Source organism: Schistocerca gregaria, chromosome 2 (assembly GCF_023897955.1).
Source record: "Schistocerca gregaria isolate iqSchGreg1 chromosome 2, iqSchGreg1.2, whole genome shotgun sequence".
NCBI lineage: Eukaryota > Metazoa > Arthropoda > Insecta > Orthoptera > Acrididae > Schistocerca > Schistocerca gregaria.
Window position 1 is genome coordinate 156,511,306 of NC_064921.1, and position 20,954 is coordinate 156,532,259.

Consider the following 20,954-nt stretch of genomic DNA (forward strand, 5'->3'; position numbering starts at 1 on the left):
CTATCATCTCTTTGGGAAACTGAAAGACTCTCTTCGTGGAACAAGGTTTGAAGATCATGACTCCCTTATGCACGCTGCCAAACAAGTTGGTCCAGAATTTTACCGTGCCCATATATAGGAGATGGTTCCAAGATGGCGTAAGGCAGTTGTGAGGGATGGAAATTATGTGGAGAAATGAAAATATTGTTCCTAAAGGATGTATCTACACACTGTAAGACTTTCGAACATGTAGAATAAAAGATGGATTTAAAAAAAAAATAGAGTGCATTTCTTTTGCAGTGACTCTCGTATTTTCAGTCGTCGCCCCTGATGCCGCACCGAAGTCCTCATGGAGCTGTCATCAATGATCGCTTTCCTTTCTTTCCCTTTTCCTCCCCTCGTCCTTCAGTTTACATAATATGTTTCACAGCTGTGGATTTCGCGTGGTGGTTGTCCTTTCTGACACGTCCGAAAGGACAGACACAACGCATTCATACAGAGGAATAGTCTGTTGATAGGTCATGTAAGGACGACACGTAGAACACAAAATGTAACATGTAATGTGCTGAAACGGTATTGTATTTTGGATTAAATTTGAGCGCAATTAGGATCGAAAAGTTTACATTTCAGACACATATACACTGTCAAGGACAATATTTGATAATAAAGTCAGTGGCGAGCCATAACCACACATTCGCTGCTATCTTGCAAAGTAGGCTGCTTCTGTGTTGGCACCGTTGTACAGCGCTTTGCATTGGATATCTGATTGCGCTTTCTTTGTAAAAGACTCTGTGTCTGGTTGGACTCGTTATTGGAAGTTAATCGCCAGTAGTGTTGGGCAGTTGGAAGTTAGTCGCCAGCAGTGATGGAAGTACTGTTGGGCAGTTGGAGGTGAACAGCCAGCAGTGATGGATGTTGGATGTGAGAAGTTAGCACTGATGGAGTGTAGAGGTCTGAAGTGTTAGCTTAGGCTAATGAACTGTACATGTTCGACTTGGAGACTGAATATTATTCATGATTATATAACTTTGTACGAAATGTCAATGACGATTTATGTTTGTGTCTGACTGGATGTCACATTATTAAGGTAAAAAAATACATTATTTGGTTTGCAACAAAATCTTTCCTTTGCTAACCACCTGCCTGCTAGTAGTTATTGGCTTTAGTAGTTAGAATCTTTTATTTAACTGGCAGTATTGACGCTCGCTGTATTGCAGTAGTTCGCGTAATGAAGTTTTTTGTGAGGTAAGTGCTTAATGAAATGTATAGGTTGTTGTTGTTGTGGTCTTCAGTCCTGAGACTGGTTTGATACAGCTCTTCATGCTACTCTATCCTGTGCAAGCTCCTTCACCTCCCAGTACCTATTGCAACCTACATCCTTCTGAATCTGCTTAGTGTAGTCATTTCTTGGTCTCCCTCTACGATTTTTACCCTCCACGCTGCCCTCCAATACTAAATTGGTGACCCCTTGATGCCTCAGAACATGTCCTACCAACAGATCCCTTCTTCTGGTCAAGTTGTGCCACAAACTTCTCTTCTCCCCAATCCTATTCAACACTTCCTCATTAGTTATGTGATCTACCCATCTAATCTTCAACATTCTTCTGTAGCACCACATTTCGAAAGCTTCTGTTCTCTTCTTGTCCAAACTATTTATCGTCCATGTTTCACTTCCATACATGGCTACACTCCATACAAATACTTTCAGAAACGACTTCCTGACACTTAAATCTATACTCGATGTTCACAAATTTCTCTTCTTCAGAAACGCTTTCCTTGCCATTGCCAGTCTACATTTTATATTCTCTCTACTTCGACCATCATCAGTTATTTTGGTCCCCAAATAGCAAAACTCCTTTACCACTTTAAGTGTCTCATTTCCTAATCTAATTCCCTCAGCATCACCCGACTTAATTCGACTACATTCCATTATCATCGTTTTGCTTTTGTTGATGTTCATCTTATATCCTCCTTTCAAGACACTGTCCATTCCGTTCAACTGCTCTTCCAAGTCCTTTGCTGTCTCTGACAGAATTACGATCTCATCGGCGAACCTCAAAGTTATTATACCTACTCCAAATTTTTCTTTTGTTTCCTCGACTGCTTGCTCAATATACAGATTGAATAATATCGGGGAGAGACTACAACCCTATCTCACTCCCTTCCCAACCACTGCTTCCCTTTCGTGTCCCTCGACTGTAATAACTGCCATCTGGTTTCTGTACAAATTGTAAATAGCCTTTCGCTCCCTGTATTTTACCCCTGCCACCTTCAGAATTTGATAGAGATTATTCCAGTCAACATTGTCAAAAGCTTTTTCTAAGTCTACAAATGCTAGAAACGTAGATTTGCCCTTCCTTAATCTAGCTTCTAAGATAAGTCGTAAGGTTAGTATTGCCTCACGTGTTCCAGTATTTCTACGGAATACAAACTGATCTCCCCGAGGTCGGCTTCTACCAGTTTTTCCATTCGTCTGTAAAGAATTCGCGTTAGTATTTTGCAGTTGTGACTTATTAAAATGATAGTTCGGTAATTTTCACGTCTGTTAGCACCTGCTTTCTTTGGGATTGGAATTATTATATTCTTCTTGAAGTCTGAGGGTATTTCGCCTGTCTCATACATCTTACTCACCAGATGGTAGAGTTTTGTCAGGACTGGCTCTCCCAAGGCCGTCAGTAGTCCTAATGGAATGTTGTCTACTCCCGGGGCCTTGTTTCGACTTACGTCTTTCAGTGCTCTGTCAAACTCTTCACGCAGTATCGTATCTCCCATTTCATCCTCATCTACATCCTCTTCCATTTCTATAATATTGTCTTCAAGTACATCGCCCTTGTATAGACCCTCTATATACTCCTTCCACCTTTCTGCTTTCCCCTCTTTGCTTAGAACTGGGTTTCCATCTGAGCTCTTGATGTTCATACAAGTGGTTGTCTTATTTCCAAAGGTCTCTTTAATTTTCCTGTCGGCAGTATATATTTTACCCCTAGTGAGATAAGCTTCTACATCCTTACATTTGTCCTCTAGCCATCCCTGCTTAGCCATTTTCCTCTTCCTGCCGATCTCATTTTTGAGACGTTTGTATTCCTTTTTGCCTGCTTCATTTACTGCATTTTTATATTTTCTTCTTTCATCAATTAAATTCAATATTTCATCTGTTACCCAAGGATTCCTACTAGCCCTCGTCTTTTTACCTACTTGATCCTCTGCTGCCTTCACTACTTCATCCCTCAAAGCTACCCATTCTTCTTTTACTGTATTTCTTTCCCCCATTCCTGTCAATTGCTTCCTTATGCTCTCCCTGAAACACTGTACAACCTCTGGTTCTTTTAGTTTATCCATGTCCCATATCTTTTTAATTCCCACCTTTTTGCAGTTTCTTCAGTTTTAATCTACAGGTCATACACAATAGGTTGGGGTCAGAGTCCACATCTGCCCCTGGAAATGTCTTAGAATTTAAAACCTGGTTCCTAAATCTCTGTCTTACCATTATATAATCTATCTGATATCTTCTAGTATCTCCAGGCTTCTTCCATGTGTACAGCCTTCTTTTATGATTCTTGAACCAAGTGTTACCTATGATTAAGTTGTGCTCTGTGCAAAATTCTACCAGGCGGCTTCCTCTTTCATTTCTTTGCCCCAGTCCATATTCACCTACTACGTTTCCTTCTCTCCCTTTTCCTACTGCCGAATTCCAGCCACCCATGACTATTAAATTTTATTCTCCCTTCACTATATGAATACTTTCTTTTATTTGATCATACATTTCTTCAATTTCTTCGTCATCTGCAGAGCTAGTTGGCATATAAACTTGTACTACTGTAATAGGTGTGGGCTTCGCATCTATCTTGGCCACAATAATGCGTTCACTATGCTGTTTGTAGTAGCTTACCCGCATTCCTCTTTTCCTATTCATTATTAAACCTACTCCTGCATTACCCCTATTTAATTTTGTGTTTATAACCCTGTAGTCACCTGACCAGAAGTCTTGTTCCTTCTGCCACCGAACTTCACTAATTCCCACTATATCTAACTTTAACCTATCCATTTCCCTTTTTAAATTTTCTAACCTACCTGCCCGATTAGGGGATCTGACATTCCACGCTCCGATCCGTAGAACACCAGTTTTCTTTCTCCTAATAAGGACGTCCCCCTGAGTAGTCCCCGCCCGGAGATCCGAATGGGGGACTATTTTAGCTCCAGAATATTTTACCCAAGAGGACGCCATCATCATTTAATCATACAGTAAAGCTGCATGTCCTCGGGAAAAATTACGGCTGTAGTTTCCCCTTGCTTTCATCCGTTCGCAGTACCAGCACAGCAAGGCCGTTTTGGTTAGTGTTGCAAGGCCAGATCAGTCAATCATCCAGACTGTTGCCCTGCAACTACTGAAAAGGCTGCTGCCCCTCTTTAGGAACCACACGTTTGTCTGTCCTCTCAACAGATACCCCTCCGTTGTCGTTGCACCTACGGTACGGCTATCTGTATCGCTGAGGCACGCAAGGCTCTCCACCAACGGCAAGGTCCATGGTTCATTGGGAGAAGAGGTTGTTGTTCTTTTTAATATTTTGAATTAATTATTTGAAGTCAGTTGGTTTTCTTTTTTTAGCAGTCAGGTTATTGTGGGTCTCAGTCATTCAGCAATTTAAGTACAGACACACTCATTTAATTATTTTTTAATACATTATGGGGGTGAACAGTGAACAATGTGTTATAAATATTTAGTATCAAAAGCAGTCTTGATCACGATTTATTTATTACGGTGACCAGTTTCGACCACTACTGTGGTCATTTTCAGACCTCCAGCAGAAGGTGATTCTTACTCATTGATCTGAAGATGACCACAGTAGTGGGCGAAACCGGTCACCGTAATAAATAAATTGTGATCAAGACTGTTTGATAGTAAACACTCATTTAAATAAAGAAGTTGCACTGCTACAAGAGTGTTAGTTTTGTTCATACGTAGTGTCAGTATCAGACCTTGTAGTGTGTAGAAAGGGCGTAAACAGCATCAGATGTTGAGTGATCACTGTGAAGAACATGCAAATACTGCGTACTCGTGTGAGCCAGCATTATCAGCATATGACAGCTTGTAAAACGCCTCATTGTCGGTCTCCATATGGCTGGCTGATCGAATCGGGTAGTATCCAGATTTGTTGGACATTCGGATGTGACAGTGGTCTGAGATTGGACTGCGGGGAACGTGAGGGCAGGCATACTCGCCGCCAAGGTTCCAAGTCCACCATGTCTGACGACCACAAGGCAGGATCATCGTTGGTTGATTGGTTCGTTGGCTGATGTGGGGGAGGGGACCAAACAGCGTGATCATCAGTCCCATCCGACTAGGGAAGGATGGGGAAGACAATCGGCTATACCCTTTGAAAGGAACCATCCCGGCATTTGCCTGAAGCGATTTAGGGAAATCACGGAAAACCTAAATCAGGATGGAAGGACACGGGTTTGAACCGTCGTCCTCCCGAATGCGAGTCCAATGTGTTACTGTGCTCCAAGCACATCGCAAACGCTTGACCTCTGCGCCTGCCATCCGACAACAAGTCATGGTCCGCCTCCAACTTTCTGTGTCATCCCACACCATTGGCTGGAGACTAGCAGTAGATTATTGTCCCATAATTGGACTGTTGTTAACACTACAAAATAAATTGCTGCGTTTGCTTTGGTACCGTGACGGGAAAGCATGCACTGCTGGTGAAAGATGTCGCATCGTGTTCAGCGATGAATTGCTGCTTTGCACTATCCTGGAGGACCGAGTCGGCAACCTGGAGTCTCATTCTTCCAGAGTTTGAGGGAGACACAGTGGTCTTAATCCTGGTCTCAGGGTGTGCCATGAAGATTCATTTCGTTTGCTCCTCTCCTTCTGTGAGTTTCAGTTTTTTTTTTTTTTTTTTTTTTTGTCAGGGATTGTATTTCATAAATAAACCAGAAATCATCTCGCGAACTGCTCGTTTTGGGCCGGTTGCGGACCATGTTTATTGGAAAGTTTCTACTAGTATAGTAGTATGTTTCCACGCTCGTCACTTTTCTCTGTTAATTATTATACACCCAATACACATATATAAACACGGTGTTCAGAAGCGACTTTTCGTTATCATTGTACCAAATGATAAAACGATGAATAAATATTTCTATTATTACTTCTTCATTTCCGACAGCCGTTGATACAATTCTCGTACCAGTGCCTATTAAACAAAGTACGTGATTAGGCACGATCCAAATAGATAATCTACTGGCTTTATGACTTTGTAGCAAACGCAACTCATTACGACGTTCTTAATTAGGGGGAATTGTCAAAAACGAAAGTAACGTGCAGTGTATTTCAAGAAAGTGTAATAAGGCTTTTACTGTTGTCGATATACACAAACGAACTGGCAGATAAAGTTTACAGCTCTTTGAGGCTGCTCGCAGACTACGCAGTTGTGAAGGGGGAAGCCATGTCCTTAGCAAATTGTTACGAAGTGCTGGGAGACTTGAACATGAAGTAGCTCGTCGCGACTATCAACTCAATAACTCTAGTGTAATGCATGTAAACAGGCGAAAAGATGCAATATCTTTCATGCACACAGTGGACTATCAGTCAGTGGAATCACAGCATCAATCTAGCCATGGGGAACACTGATTCCGTACCCTGATTTATTGTAAGAAAACTGAGAAAGTGTAGTTCACGTACAAAAGATGGTGCTTAGAAAACCATCGTTTGAACCACACTAAGTCACCGTCCTTTAAACAAATTTTTGTTTATTATGTATTTCAGTTACAGGTCACAGAAATAGCATCATGGCGGGTTTCGACTCATTAGTAAGTCATTATCAGATGCTTTCGTTCAAAACAATCGAAAGGGGGGAATCGAGCTAACTTCTACACGCAGCTATCCATATGAAGCACTGACTACGCACATTTATATGCGCTCTGATTACTGGAACTGAAGGCTGTACTTGTTAACTACATAGCTCAACAAGTTTTAAATCGCAAATGTAATGTAAAATATTCATAATGTAAGGTAATTATAAAATCCATGAAACGTTTTGAAAAATCGGAAAAGCTGAATGGCCAAGAACGACGTAAAAAATGATATGTTTGCAATATTCATAAATTTTTTGTGTACCATACTTATTCACGCTGTCTTATATAAAGTGAGCATTTCATTTTGATTCTCTTCAAAAAACTTACATTATTCAAATTTTATATTCCCTTAGCTTTGTAATATATATGTCTTATTCATTCTTGCTCTGCTTCACAATCAATCTTTCTTCATCTAACAGATACCGTCACTGCGCTACTGAATATGTTCATCATGTACCACACTTCGACTCAGAATATATCAGACCGCACAGAGGCAAAGACCGTGCCACGAGAAGGCCGAAGATTGTTCAATAGTAACGTCACTTGCCCTCTCTGACGTGCACATCGATAACATACAAAAACCGAAACGACGTGACCATCTTACACATTGACAGTTCCTCAGAGAAGAAGGAGGGTCCTTAGCCTTTCTTGTTTGACACGGAATAGATCACTTTCAACTTCTCGGAACCACGGACGTGTTCGACACTGGCATGTGGGTTCTCTCTCCACTATATGCGTGTGTTGAGTCGGTTGGGCGCGGCTCCATCTGTAGGAGGTTCGAATCCTCCCTCGGAGATAGATGTGTGTGTTGTCCTCAGCATAAGTTGAGGCCTCCACACACGCTACTGCATGCTTGACAATCAAGCTTGCGCAAGCGTGCTTGTGCAAGCTTGCTTGACCGTGTGTGGGCAAATTAGCGCAAGCATCAGGCTTGCACAAGCAGCTTGACGCTTGACCGAATTTCTATTATGTGTGCTTGTGCAAGTCTCCAAGCGTGTCAACGCTTGCTCGTGCGTGCCTAGAGTATGGAGGCTTCAACAAGCACACATCTGTCATTTGGAAATAGACTGTGGAGAGCGCGCGTTTATTTAGACTTTGTGTCGTTTCCTTCTTCGTTCTGATGTCGAAGTGCTGGAGGAATTTATTAGGTGCTACGAAAGACACCAATGTTTATGGAATATTGGCTCAAATGGCTCTAAGCATTTTGGGACTTAACATCTGAGGTCATCAGTCCCTTACAACTTAGAACTACTTAAACCTAACTAACCTAAGGACATCACCCACATCCATGCCCGAGGCAGGATTCGAACCTGCGATCGTAGCAGTCGCGCGGTTCCGGACTGAAGCGCCTAGAACCGATCGGCCACAACGGCCGGCTATGGAATATTAAAAGTAAAGAATATCACGATTAAATGAAAAGAGACGCGGCATATTAGGTGCTTCTCACAAAGTACAAAGAAATAGAGCCATCAGCAACTAAAGATACTGTTATTAAGAAAATTAATACATTACGAACGAATTACAGACGAGAAAAAAGGAAACGTGACAGCACTTACAAATCAGGGGCTGCAGCAGACGAAGTTTGCAGACCTTTTCTGTGGTAAACAAACTGATGCTCGTACGTGCGTGCTTGAGTCGTGTGGAAGCGCGAGAAATTTGTGCACACTTGAGCAAGCACGCTTTATTTGTTCATGAGAACCAGAAAATATTAGATACAGGCTCCCAGGTAGATGCTACTTTCCTTGACTTCCGGAAGGCGTTCGATACAGTTCCGCACTGTCGCCTGATAAACAAAGTAAGAGCCTACGGAATATCAGACCAGCTGTGTGGCTGGATTGAAGAGTTTTTAGCAAACAGAACACAGCATGTTGTTATCAATGGAGAGACGTCTACAGACGTTAAGGTAATCTCTGGCGTGCCACAGGGGAGTGTTATGGGACCATTGCTTTTCACAATATATATAAATGACCTAGTAGATAGTATCGGAAGTTCGATGCGGCTTTTCGCGGATGATGCTGTAGTATACAGAGAAGTTGCAGCATTCGAAAATTGTAGCGAAATGCAGGAAGATCTGCAGCGGATAGGCACTTGGTGCAGGGAGTGGCAACTGACCCTTAACATAGACAAATGTAATGTACTGCGAATACCTAGAAAGAGGGATCCTTTATTGTATGATTATACGATAGCGGAACAAACACTGGTAGCAGTTACTTCTGTAAAATATCTGGGAGTATGCGTGCGGAACGATTTGAAATGGAATGATCACATAAAATTAATTGTTGGTAAGGCGGGTACCAGGTTGAGATTCATTGGGAGAGTCCTTAGAAAATGTAGTCCAACAACAAAGGAGGTGGCTTACAAAACACTCGTTCGACCTTTACTTGAGTATTGCTCATCAGTGTGGGATCCGTACCAGATCGGGTTGACGGTGGAGATAGAGAAGATCCAAAGAAGAGCGGCGCGTTTCGTCACAGGGTTATTTGGTAACCGTGATTGCGTTACGGAGATGTTTAGCAAACTCAAGTGGCAGACTCTGCAAGAGAGGCGCTCTGCATCGCGGTGTAGCTTGCTCACCAGGTTTCGAGAGGGTGCATTTCTGGATGAGGTATCGAATATATTGATTCCCCCTACTTATACCTCCCGAGGAGATCACACGGAGGCTTTCAGACAGTCGTTCTTCCCGCGAACCATACGCGACTGGAACAGAAAAGGGAGGTAATGACAGTGGCACGTAAAGTGCCCTCCGCCACGCACCGTTGGGTGGCTTGTGGAGTATAAATGTAGATGTAGATGTTGATTTATCACTGTACAGGACGTGGGTCTGACGCGTTCACGTGTGCGACAACGTTATCAGCACCTGACAGAGTTTGCAAAAGGACCTCATTGTAGGTCTCCATTTGACTGGCTGATCGAATCGTGCAATATTGAGATTGGTGAGGCATTCGAATGTAACAGAGCGGTTTCGGACATGTCCGAAAGAAAGTACGCCACATGTATCATTAAGGCGATGACGACCAGAGATCCCTTAAGGGCAGATGCACACAAAGCGAGATGCCGCGGGTAACGAGACCGAAGAGCAGGGGCAGTGGCACTACATCAGTAGTATGCGGTAGAGGCTGAGAAGCCGAGTCCGATGGGAGGCGTTCTAGGGTAACCCGTGCGGCTGTGACAATTGCCGGCCGGAGTGGCCGAGCCGTTCTAGGCGCTACAGTCTGGAACCGCGCGACCGCTTGCCTCGGGCATGGATGTGCGTGATGTCCTTAGGTTAGTTAGGTTCAAGTAGTTTTACGTTCTAGGGGACTGATGACCTCGGAAGTTAAGTCCCATAATGCTCAGAGCCATTTGAACCATTTTGTGACGACAATTGTGTCCAGTTGGCGTCGTGGTCAGCACATCCGCCTGGTAAGCAGGAGGCCTGGATTCGAATACTCGTCCAGCACAAATTTTCATGATATAAATCAATGCCCACTGGCAGATAACGTCTTTTAATTCCCTTATATTTTAATGTTTGTTTTTATCCTCCTGTACTTTAATACTGTTTACTCAGTGAACAGATTGACTGACATGGGTAATAGGGTACAACTGTGTCCCCCGTCTCAATTACGCCTTTCTTTCAATCGTTCAGTTCTTCTGCTTTGATAATCTTCTGTTATCACATTATAAAAGAAGACAGAGGGAAAGAAGTAGGTAACCTGTTTGCTTTTTCAAACGTAGTCGCCATAGCTTTCAATACATTAAGCGCAATACGGTCAATGCCTTCAAGGGAAAATGGCTTTGCGGTTGCCTCCGTAACCATGAGGATACCCAGGAGTGCACCTCTTCACCCGAAGAAAATCAACGGCCGCGATTGTCTTTCTTCAGGACTCTAAAAATATGGAAATCACATGAGGAGTGATCGGGACTGTATGGACGGCGCATAAATCCTTCCTAGCGAAACTTCTGCAGGTATTGAAACAACCTGTAAACATCCCCCAGGCTGTGGCTAAGCCACGTCTCCGGAATATCCTTTCTTTCAGGGGTGCTAGTTCTGCAAGGTTCGCAGGAGAGCTTCTGAAAGTTTGGAAGGTAGAAGACGAGGTACTGCCAGAAGTAAAGCTGAGGACGAGGCGTGAGTCGTGCTTGGGTAGCTCAGTTGGTAGAGCACTTGCCCGCGAAAGGCAAAGGTCCCGAGTTCGAGTCTAGGTCCGGCACACAGTTTTAATCTGACAGGAAGTTTGACATCAGCGCACACTCCGCTGCAGAGTGAAAATCTCATTCTGGAAATATTCCCCAGGCTGTGGCTAAGCCACGTCTCCGCCATATCCTTTCTTTCAGGGGTGCTAGTTCTGCAAGGTTCGCAGGAGAGTTTCTGAAAGTTTGGAAGGTAGAAGACGAGGTACTGGCAGAAGTAAAGCTAAGGACGGGGCGTGAGTCGTGCTTGGGTAGCTCAGTTGGTAGAGCACTTGCCCGCGAAAGGCAAAGGTCCCGAGTTCGAGTCTCGGTCCGGCACACAGTTTTAATCTGCCAGGAAGTTTCATATCAGCGCACACTCCGCTGCAGAGTGAAAATCTCATTCTGGACACATCCCCCAGGCTGTGGCTAAGTCATGTCTCCGCAATATTCTTTCTTTCAGGGGTGCTAGTTCTGCAAGGTTCGCAGGAGAGCTTCTTTAACGTTTGGAAGGTAGGAGACGAGGTACTGGCAGAAGTAAAGCTGTGAGGACGGAGCGTGAGTCGTGCTTGGGTAGCTCAGTTGGTAGAGCACTTGCCCGCGAAAGGCAAAGGTCCCGAGTTCGAGTCTCGGTCCGGCACACAGTTTTAATCTTCCAGGAAGTTTCAACCTTAGCAATACCTGGGACTGCCTCGTGTTGCCAAGTCTGTTTCGACTAAGATGCAGACGTTTCGCTGGGAAGCCCTTACACATCAACTATACAGTTCTGATCTCTCCTCATGCGATTTCTGTACTTTTGGTGACATCCATTTGCTCCGGACGAAGACGTGCACATCTGGGTACAATCTGGTTCCGTAGAAAACTGCCAATATTTTTCCACAAAGGCATTGACCATATTGTCTAACAGTGGAACAAATATGTAAACAGTTATGACGACTACTTTTGAAAAGATGAACAGTTAACTTATTTCTTCTTTTCCTCTGTCTCGTTTTCATTTGACTGCCTCTTATACTTGCAGGTTCAGCGTATCAGAATAATTTGCACTGATATCTTGTCGTGTCACTAAATCTCCGTTATTCCCAACGATCGGTCCAATAATTCCATTTCCTTGAAAGAAGCCCCATTTCGTATACTCAAACTACTTTTTAACTGGTTAAAAATTTTTGTAATCTTATTCCACCCAGGCCAACAGTGAGTGATTAGTGGATCATGAAACACATAGCTAAGAGTTCTCGAAACTTCATTAATTCCGAGATAACGGCATCAACTTTGCTTTTTAAACGGAACTATGTTTTTTTTTTTATCGGCACCAGAACATCAGATATCGATGTGGCAAATTCAGTGACATAACGCATTTCTACATCTAACAATAAATTGCTGATTAGAAACACTGAATATTGTGATTTCCCTTTTTTCTAAATTAATTAAACGACTGTCTGTTCCACAGATGGAACGACGCAACTTGTTATTTTTGCTGCTGTGATCTCTACTTCAAAGCGTGGCTTGATGCAGCCCTCCATGTTGGCCTATATCCGGCGCAAGCCTCTTCATGTCCGAATAACTACTGCAACCTACATACTTCTGAATATGCTTACTGTATTCATCTCTTGGTCTCCCTCTGCAATTTTTGTCCCCCACACTTCCCTCCAGTCCTAAGTTGGTGATCCCTTGCTGCCTCAGAATGTGTGCTACCAGCCCATCCCTTCTTTTAGTCAGGTTGTACCACAAATTTCTCTTCTGTTCTAGCTTCTTTAGCGAGGGATCTTCTCTCCCTTTTCTTCATCTTTCTTAGCCTCCGACATAGAGCGCGCTTTTAGAGGAGATGCAGTATTTTTTTCATGTTTTTACCTTTTATAGCAATACATACATTAAATTTGAAAATGTTGTCGTATCTACCTTGTCCCAAACCGCATCTTTCTGTTTCAGAATTTGTTAGACGAGACAACGGGGAAGTCCTAGCAATGTGATGCAGTTTATCGACCGCCAGTCTAGCAATATGCAAATCTGCTTGATTTTCATAATTTATACGTTCGATTCCAAAATGTTGTACGCATTTTTATGCACGCCAGAGCTGGCTACACACACAAAGCCCTATTACCGATTCACAGATTAACGTCACCCTATTAATGACTGACCACGAAAACCAGGCTATCGTTTCATTTTCTTTGTCTGGACGTCTCGTCTTCCTTATAATAATAGTAAAAATAATAATGATGATAATAATAATAATAATAATAATAATGAATTTCTGCTCCCGTTATTGCTATTGTAAAATCATTCATTTTGAGATATTATTGTTATAATATAGAGATTTTTGTGCTCAAGTTACGGCCGCAGCATGATCATCCCCCCCCCCCCCCCAATCCGTAAGTCTACGTGTCTACGTTACTCTCCGAGGAAACCTATGCCATCGTGTCAAGACGCAGTATCACACTTGTTCGTTAGACTTTGCGAAGAAGGTGTAGATGTGTTTCGTACCAAAGAAAATGTTACACCTCTTTCAGAAAATACCACTTTTCTACCTCCTACAATGTACAACAAATGAGCAGATATCAATAGGAACGTCTGATGCTAGCACAGGAATGTTTGATAGTGACAAAATATTAGAATTTGCAGGCCTAAGCTTATTACTTCAAATGAATGTCTAATTATTTCTTCCATTTTTTAACATATGCTGTCTCATTTAAACAGCGTTCAAAATGTACTATAAAATAATATATGAAACAAATAAAACCATAGAATCTCTCATTTTAATGCCAGCTGAATGACTTTCGTCAGTACGAAATATGTTTAAATCTTTGTCACGTTTACAGACCAAGCACGATATTGCGTCTTACCCTGGCGGCGCTAGTTCTCATGGAGAGTGGCTTATATTTCCCGGTGGTACGTCTTTCAAATGCACGTCTTAGATACGACGCATAACCAGGGATCACTACGGGGAATTCCTTTCGCAACTCGCTAACGAAGAATTTCCTGATCCCTGTTCAAATGATCGTTTTGTAATGTTTGATGTCAGGAACACATCTCTACATTTATGTATTTGTAAATTCGTGAATAATAATTTCCCTATGACATGAAATAGTACAAAAAAAGCGTAACTGCAGCTCGTGCGCGCTGCAGTGTCAAATAATGACAAGAATCTTCGGCAACTCCTCCCTCCAGTGTGGCATTATCGCATGGCGGTGGCGGCGCACTTCCCGAGCACTCAAGCGACAGAGAGTCATCAGCGACTGGTCAAAGCACTTCCTGGCAACTGTAAAGATAAAGTAGCGCACATCTGGCGGCGACGGAAACGGTTGAAAGCGGCGGGGGAAGACCTGAGGCAACGGAGTGGGGGAACCGTCTACTGCAGCCGGGCGTAAGCTCAAATATCCCAGCAGCTGCCGTCTTCCGCCTGCACGACACCTGTTCTACGAAATCTCTCGCCCGACCGACAAGATATTCTTGTTGTTTCCATTAAGAACAACAGCACCACTTGCACAAGTGAAATCTGTTATTTGCTGTTAATGTTACATATTAATCACCCGGCATAATGATAATACGAGAGACATTCGATAATTAATGGGACAAATTGACGTAGAAATGAAACAGTTTATAGGAGTTTTGTATCACAGGGATCAGCTGAGAACAACAGAGGGTTTTGTTTACAACCTCAATATTTACTTAATTATTTTATTATTTTTTGGCTTCAGGCATCTAAAGGCCATTCAGCAAGCGAAATGTTAAGTAACACACATGCAGTACATTGACAGGATAACAGTGACACATATATCATAGCATTAACGACTGACACCACAAGTTAATACATAAAACGAAAAAACAGATGCACTAGAAATGCAACTATTCAGAGCCTAAATTAAAATAACTATAGAAATAAAATACATATTAACAATACATTTAACATAGCCATAGTTCCCACTGCTGGGTTATTATTACAGAGGTATCTTGGCAGCTTGTAAAGTAAAAATCTGAAAAGCTTTTTGTTTTATACAACATTATTCAAAGAAAGTAGAATGCGGGTACTTTAAAACTCTGCTTGTTATAAAAAAAAAAGATTGTCTGCACCTCCCCTATTTTGCACATGCAAACAGGATGTGATATCACCTTCTGTAGTGTTAATACAGTCACAAACCGGGGATAGAGTAATTCCAATGCGGTGGGGATGCATCGGAAAGCTTGCGTGTTTAAAACTCACATAACAGATGGCAGATATCAGCCATCTGGGTAAGCGAACATCCCGAAACCAGGGTCTACTAGGGGTAACGGGCTGAACACAGGCGTAATATCTTCCCCTGAATAGTTGAAACACGTTCCAAACCTCTTTCCATTGTTGAAAGGTATTCTGTGTGGACAGACTCAACACTTCAGAAGGCGAAAGTCCGAGTTCGATGAAAGTTCCGGAAATTGTGGCTTCTTTAGCAAGATTGCACTCATATACAACCGCTCGCTCACCGATAGATCTGTACCTACAGATTGGAAAACTGCGCAGGTCGCACCAGTGTTCAAGAAGGGTAGTAGGAGTAATCCATTTAACTACAGACCTGTATCATTGACGTCGGTTTGCAGTAGGGTTTTGGAGCATATACTGTATTCAAACATTATGAATCACCTCGAGGGAACGATCTATTGACACGTAATCAGCATGGCTTCAGAAAACATCGCTCTTGTGCAACGCAGCTAGCTCTTTATTCGCACGAAGTAATGGCCGCTATCGACAGGGGATCTCAAGTTGATTCCGTATTTCTAGATTTCCGGAAAGCTTTTGACACCGTTCCTCATAAGCGACTTCTAATCAAGCTGCGGAGCTATGGGGTATCGTCTCAGTTGTGCGACTGGATTCGTGATTTCCTATCAGGAAGGTCGCAGTTCGTAGTAATAGACGGCAAATCATCGAATAAAACTGAAGTGATATCAGGTGTTCCCCAGGGAAGCGTCCTGGGACCTCTACTGTTCCTGATCTATATAAATGACCTGGGTGACAATCTGAGCAGTTCTCTTAGACTGTTCGCAGATGATGCTGTAATTTACCGTCTAGTAAGGTCATCCGAAGACCAGTATCAGTTGCAAAGCGATTTAGAAAAGATTGCTGTATGGTGTGTCAGGTGGCAGTTGACGCTAAATAACGAAAAGTGTGAGATGATCCACATGAGTTCCAAAAGAAATCCGTTGGAATTCGATTACTCGATAAATAGTACAATTCTCAAGGCTGTCAATTCAACTAAGTACCTGGGTGTTAAAATTACGAACAACTTCAGTTGGAAGGACCACATAGATAATATTGTCGGGAAGGCGAGCCAAAGGTTGCGTTTCATTGGCAGGACACTTAGAAGATGCAACAAGTCCACTAAAGAGACAGCTTACACTACACTCGTTCGTCCTCTGTTAGAATATTGCTGCGCGGTGTGGGATCCTTACAAGGTGGGATTGACGGAGGACATCGAAAGGGTGCAAAAAAAAAGGGCAGCTCGTTTTGTATTATCACGTTATAGGGGAGAGAGTGTGGCAGATATGATACACGAGTTGGGATGGAAGTCATTAAAGCATAGACGTTTTTCGTCGCGGCGAGACCTTTTTACGAAATTTCAGTCACCAACTTTCTCTTCCGAATGCGAAAATATTTTGTTGAGCCCAACCTACATAGGTAGGAATGATCATCAAAATAAAATAAGAGAAATCAGAGCTCGAACAGAAAGGTTTAGGTGTTCGTTTTTCCCGCTCGCTGTTCGGAAGTGGAATAGTAGAGAGATAGTATGATTGTGGTTCGATGAACCCTCTGCCAAGCACTTAAATATGAATTGCAGAGTAGTCATGTAGATGTAGATGTAGATGTAGATTGTCGACTTCTTCGTTATGAATAGAGGAGTGCCAGAACAAAACCCGATATACCCACTTTTGCTGTATTCGCGTATTTGAGCTGTAAGGGGGGAGATGCGGGAGTAATAATACATGCTGCAACAAAATAGTTTTCAGCACAACGCGACATCAAGTGTTTTATGGGGTTTTTCTTCTATTTATAGCTTGAGGAGCCATTTAGAGATCACTATTTGTTACTTTCTGTTGTTGTTGTGGTCTTCAGTCCTGAGACTGGTTTGATGCAGCTCTCCATTCTACTCTTTCCTGTGCAAGCTTCTTCATCTCCCAGTACCTACTGCAACGTACATTCTTCTGAATCTACTTGGTGTATTCATTTCTTGGTCTCCCTCTACGATTTTTACTCTCCACGCTGCCCTCCAGTACTAAATTGGTGATCCCTTGATGCCTCAGAACATGTCCTACCAACCGATCCCTTCTTCTAGTCAAGTTGTGCCACAAACTTCTCTTCTCCCAATCTTATTCAGTACCTCCTCATTAGTTATGTTATCTACCCATCTAATCTTCAGCATTCTTCTGTAGCACCACATTTCGAAAGCTTCTATTCTCTTCTTGTCCAAACTATTTATCGTCCATGATTCACTTCCATACATGGCTACACTCGATACAAATACTTTCAGAAACGACTTCCTGACACTTAAATCTATACTCGATGTTCACAAATTTCTCTTCTTCAGAAACGCTTTCCTTGCCATTGCCAGTCTACATTTTATATCCTCTCTACTTCGACCATCATCAGTTATCTTGGTCCCCAAATAGCAAAACTCCTTTACTCCTTTAAGTGTCTCATTTCCAAATCTAATTCCCTCAGCACCACCCGATTTAATTCGACTACATTCTATTATCCTAGTTTTGCTTTTGTTGATGTTCATCTTATATCCTCCCTTCAAGACACTATCCATTCCGTTCAACTGCTCTTCCAAGTCCTTTGCTGTCTCTGGCAGAATTACAATGTCATCGGCGAACCTCAAAGTTTTTATTTCTTCTCCATGGATTTTAATTCCTACTCCGAATTTTTCATGTCTCTCGACGCTTATAACTGCCATCTGGTTTCTGTACAAATTGTAAATAGCCTTTCGCTCCCTTTATTTACCCCTGCCACCTTCAGAATTTGAAAGAGAGTATTCCAGTCAACATTGTCAAAAGCTTTCTCTAAGTCTACAAATGCTAGAAACGTAGGTTTGCCTTTCCTTAATCTAGCTTCTAAGATAAGTCGTAGGGTCAGTATTGCCTCACGTGTTCCAATATATTTACGGAATCCAAACTGATCTTCCCCGAGGTCGGCTTCTACTAGTTTTTCCATTCGTCTGTAAAGAATTCGCGTTAGTATTTTGCAGCTGTGACTTTTTAAACTGATAGTTTGGTAATTTTCACATCTGTCAACACCTGCTTTCTTTGGGATTGGAATTATTACATTCTTCTTGAACTCTGAGGGTATTTCACCTGTCTCATACATCTTGTTCACCAGATGGCAAAGGTTTGTCAGTACTGGCTCTCCTAAGGCTGTCAACAATTCTAAGGGAATGTTGTCTACTCCCGGGGCCTTGTTTCGACTCAGGTCTTTAGTGCTCTGTGAAACTCTTCACGCAGTATCGTATCTCCCATTTCGTCTTCATCTACATTCTCTTCCATTTCCATAATATTGTCCTCAAGTACATCGCCCTTGTATAGACCTCTATATACTCCTTCCACCTTTCTGCTTTCCCTTCTTTGCTTAGAACTGAGTTTCCATCTGAGTTCTTGATATTCATACTTTCTGTATTAACAGCAAATATGGATTTATCGGTTTTTGTTCCGGCGTTCCTCAATTACGCCGCAGTAGAATTTAACCAACAGGAACTCTATTGTTTGCCATTGAATTTCAAACTGGATGCATTGCCAAATGATTGGCAATATTAGGTTGCTGATTTTGGAGTTTCACTTCTTATGCCTTAGACCAGGGGTTCCCAACAAAATTTTCTAGAGGATCCCCTCATCGAGCATGATTGGTACTTGTCATATCACAGTATCAAGTACCTCAAAAAGCCAAATTAAGGGTTTTTTATACGTTTTCTTTTTTTGGTATTTACAAAAAACATTGGCATATTCGTTATTGAAACAATATTGAGCTTAAATCTCCTCATGTAGGAAGCGGCCAAAACAAATAATCTGTTACTGTACGAAATGTATTTAATATATTTTTTATTTTAATAGCATCTTGCGGACCCCTCTGGCATAGCTCGCGGACCCCTGGGGATCTGCAGACCACCTGTTGGGAACCACTGCCTTAGACAGTGTAAACCGGACATAGATCAGATAAAATGAGAGCCTTGGGAACGTGACGGGAGCTGGAATATTTTAATTTTAATGCTTCTAGTGTGGCTACAGCTTACGTAGCAAAAATCGATGTTTCCTTCGGCAATTGACGTACAGAAAAGGCACATCCCACATTTTGTTCGTCTCTTAATTTGTAGGCATCAATACAAAAAGTCTGGCCATTTTTGAAGTACAAGGCACATTATATCATGATAGATTAGTGGATTTTCTGTTAGTGACATGGCGTCTAAATGTATCCGCACTTCATGGGGAGGCCTGAATAACTGTGCATATAAACAGGGAGGGGGAAAAGGGGGGGGGGGGGAGACGCTTTTGCGATAAATGAAGTCGAGGGCCCCCAGTCTGGAATGCAAAGGACGATTTAAGGACATCCTATTGAGCAGAAATTTTTCTGCCAGCAACTGCCTAACTGCCTTCTGATCTATAAGGGAATTTCATGGGATTCAATTAAAAGGACGTTCATAGGGGTAAAGCCCTTAGTGCCTAGGCACTGTTGCATACATCTAAAGTGATATTTGTCCGACAATTGCATTTAACGATGGTGTGTCTCCTTGAAGTTTTCACGTTAGTTGAACAATTTTCAGTGATTTATTTTTTGTTCTCTGAAGATTTTACAGTATGGTGGAAGTTGTACGAACCACGGAAATTTTTATAAGTTGGTATAGCAGTTGAGGAACGGTCACACCTCAGTGGCTGGGAAGGTGTATCCAGACTGGTCAGTTGAAGTGAGAACTCCTCTGGTTATTCGGGATGATAAACGTGTTACAGCTGAAAGTTAATAACGGTATCAGTAACAAGATCAAGTGCAGCAAAACAACTGCGAGGTGGGTCCCGAAAGAGTTACCGCAACAGCACAAGGAAACAAGACTCTAACTGTGTACGGATTTTCAAGAATGCTATGAAATGGAAGGTGACCCTTTTCTAAACAAGGTTTTAACGTTTGATGAAACTTGAGTTCACTATTTTGCACCAGAGTCCGAAAGACAAAACGTGGCAAGGAAGCGCACCAGCTCATCTATCCAAATAAATTCAGAACGCAGTGTCAGTTGGATAAATGATGTTGACCGTCTTTTGGAATGTCTAAGGTGTCGTCTTTAGCGATTATTTGTAAGATTATTGTACAATGAACAGTGCCTACTGTTCACGCATGCTGATGAACAAAGTAAAGCCAGCAGTGAAAGAAAAATATTGCGGATCTCAAAGAAAAGGAGTGATCTTGATACACAACAATGATCGCCACCACACTGCCCAGCTGACTCAAGAAAAAAGGGGTTGGGAGATATTACCTCATCCGCCATACTGTCCAGATTTACAATACGTTTCCAGCTATAAGAATGTATTGTGATGTAAACTGGGAGGCAGCCATTCGTTTGCTAAGTTTCTAGTTGTACACATAGAAATACAGAGTGAGAAAGCTGCTGACATGCGCTAAATCCTCTTACCTCTAATTATTTTATTACTGTAGAGTGCGATTTCTAAGACGTCCTTCATTTGGATTCTGAATGCTATAATAGTCTCTCCCAATACTTATGAGATTCAGGTCATATGTATTTCGAATTATAAAATATTTGGATGCAATGTAAACTGGAATGATTCTGTAAATGAAAAGTGATACATGTAGATCACATACTGACATCATAACAGGTTAAATCACAAGAAGGTTTATCTACACAACTTAAATCAACAACTAATTCTATTGCTCGGTATTCGTCTAATTTTTAAGAAATTTATCATAATTTTATTGGTTATTCTCTCTGTCAGTACCAGTGGTGAGACACGTACTG